This window comes from Pteropus vampyrus, unplaced genomic scaffold (assembly GCF_000151845.1).
Source record: "Pteropus vampyrus isolate Shadow unplaced genomic scaffold, Pvam_2.0 Scaffold619, whole genome shotgun sequence".
NCBI lineage: Eukaryota > Metazoa > Chordata > Mammalia > Chiroptera > Pteropodidae > Pteropus > Pteropus vampyrus.
In genome coordinates, this window is record NW_011889400.1 from 308,075 (window position 1) to 310,785 (window position 2,711).

General features: G+C 42.2%; 1 protein-coding gene and 1 pseudogene across 2 annotated transcripts in view; both read left to right on the forward strand.

Annotated features, from left to right (window-relative positions):
* MOB3B (MOB kinase activator 3B) overlaps positions 1-2,711 on the forward strand; it is a 182,321-nt gene that overhangs the window by 103,907 nt on the left and 75,703 nt on the right. The gene's annotated exons all lie outside the window — the stretch shown is intronic.
* On the forward strand, positions 2,042-2,160 carry LOC111733696 (annotated as a pseudogene).

Consider the following 2,711-nt stretch of genomic DNA (forward strand, 5'->3'; position numbering starts at 1 on the left):
CCATTTGGAAGATGAGGGGAGCAGAGGAAATTGGTAGAGTATAATGGTTACCTGTTATGTGGAATAATGGATGAAATAAAGTTTGACTCTCAGAATTGTTGTAGTCACCATGTTCTGAAAATCTGCTATCAGATAGAAGATAGATTGCTAAATTCACCATATGTTCTAACTTCTGCCTTACCTGTATGTTTTCCTAGCTTTGATGTTCCTTCGATGGTTTTAATCTTTAACTACTGTATTAAGAGGATTTAATTTTTGGCGTCTACAGGTGTTCTGTTCAGCACCGTTGGTGCTAGTAGAGCAGCAGGCTGGCAAGGCTGGCAGTGATGAAGCACGAGGCAGAAAGGTGCAGGGCAAGTTTTCTTTCTGGGGGGACGAGGGGGAATATACCTTTGGAGGTGGCTATACTACCTATAACCCTTCCAGATCATCCATCCTCGCTCACAGCCCCAGATGAGATCCCATATGATCCCGCCCCAACTTCACACAGCTGACTGGACCAGGGTGGTCACTTGATCTGAGCCAGGCCCACCAATAAGTTGGCCTGTGCCATGTAATTTGTGTGCCACCTGAAAGGCGAACTGGAGCGCCTCTCTCATGGCCTTGTACTGTTAAAAGATAAACTGAGGTATTTTAAAAATTGTAAGAGTTTATTTGAGTAAAAATCTATTCTAATCTGGCAGCACCAAACTGGAAGTGGTTAGAAGTGCTCCGCCGACAGGAGCCTGGGGAAAGAGAAGAGGCCATGGCAAAGAAAGGAAGTAATTTCATTGGCTATATCTTGAGTGGTTGCCTCATTTGGGAAAAGCCTAGTTGGCTATTTGTGATTGGTTGCCCTTAGGTTTTGATTTCTAAACCTTGAGGCATTTCAGCGTAGGTTCTGGTTTGTTTACACAGGCTACTAAGGCATTAAGGCCACCTCAGTCTAATGGCTTCCTTTTTAATTAATTTAAAAGTACTTAAGCCCAAAGGGAAGTTGCTAATCACAGCCCTTGAGCAGAAAAGTCATGGGAGCTGAGCTGAGGCTGCCATTTGGGGCTCCCATGCATGCCAAATGAAGAGAAAATAAAGTCTCACAGGAGACTGAAAAGAAAAGCAAGGCCTCCATAACCAGAGCGAGGCAGAGAAGTGAAACCACATGGCCCTTGAGAGAAAAAGAGCACCCAGACCCCACCCTTCGGTTCCCTGGCCCAGTTCCATCACTGTACTTCATTGCCACCCTTTGGGTGCCATGTTATAACAAAATAAGTACCTTACTTGCTTAAATAACTTGAATAGCATTCTGTTCCTTACAATGAATAGATCAAAACACAAGTTCGCAAAGTGGGTGAAGTAATTTGTACCGCAACTAAAGGGAACGGAGGAACCCTAAAAGAGCCTACTTCTACATCTCAGATACTTCTGCCCTCTCCAAGGAAGGCTCAGCTAAATGTTTCATGTTATTGTCTCCTTAAAGTAACACTAAAAGAAGGAATAGAAAGTGTATGTGAAAAACTGCCCCCTTTAAGTAATTATCTTTATACATTTAATGTAACTCTAGAAGAACCATTGTTACATTCAGGCCACTGGCCTTTCACCTACCAATACACAGACCTTCTCTAATTCAGGATCTATTCTAGATACTGGGTGATGAAAATGGGTGACAAAGCACCCGTTCTTGAGATGTTCACAGTGTAACATGGCGAGAGCAACAAATAAATCACCATAAAATGTGAGGACTACTATAGCAAAGATATAAAAATGTTTCTTTGAGAAGGGAAATGATTAATTCCACCTGAGGATTTAGGAGGTCTCACCTAGGAGGTAATTTGAGCTAAGTCTTGAAAGCTGAGTAACCATTTGCCTGGCAGTTCAGAAAGGAAGGAAGGAGGGAGGGAGGTATTATAGGCAAAGGGAACAGAATGTGCAAAGGCAGGAAGTTGTGAAATGGCCTGTTGAGTTCATGGAACTAGGAGAAAGTCAGTGTGATTGGAAAAGTGGGCGTTTTGGATCAGCAGCAAGAATAAAGTTAGGCTGAGAGTAGATTTTAAAGAACCGTGTAGTCTATGGCCATGCCACCTTGAATGTGCCCAATCCTGTCTTATCTTGGAAGCTAAGCAAGGTTGGGCCTGGTTAGTATGTGGATGGGAGACCACCTAGGAATACCAGGTGATGCAGGCATTAAAAAAATAAAATAATAAAATAATAATAAATAAAGTAAAGAACTGTGTATACAATTAACAATGCAATTAATAGTGATAGTATTATTCATTATTCTTCACCAGAGACAAAGTAAGCCATTTATATGTATTATTCTCATTTAGTTAAATGCCATGGGAATGTGTTTGGACAGTGTTCAACCGAAAGCAAGGTTTTAAAGCTCTTTTTTGGGAATGAGGACCTGGGGGCAATTTCTAGGAGAGATCGGTGTGAGAAAAGATGAAGAGCGGGGAGTACAGGCTGTAGGCAGCTGCAATTGTCCAAGTGAGAAATAAGTACCTGATCCAAGGCAGTGGCTGTGGGATCAAGAGGAGTAGCTGAACCTGAGACACGCTTCTAGGGCAAAATTATTTAAATGTGTCGAGAGCATGAAAAGAACCTTGAGCCAGCTTTGAAGGGTTGCCTTTTTTAGAGGTAAAGTCGTTAGTGATAGCACTAACTGAGGTAGATGCTACAGGTACAGGAGTGGGCAAGAGGACATGATTTCATTTAGGAATATATTAAATTGGAGG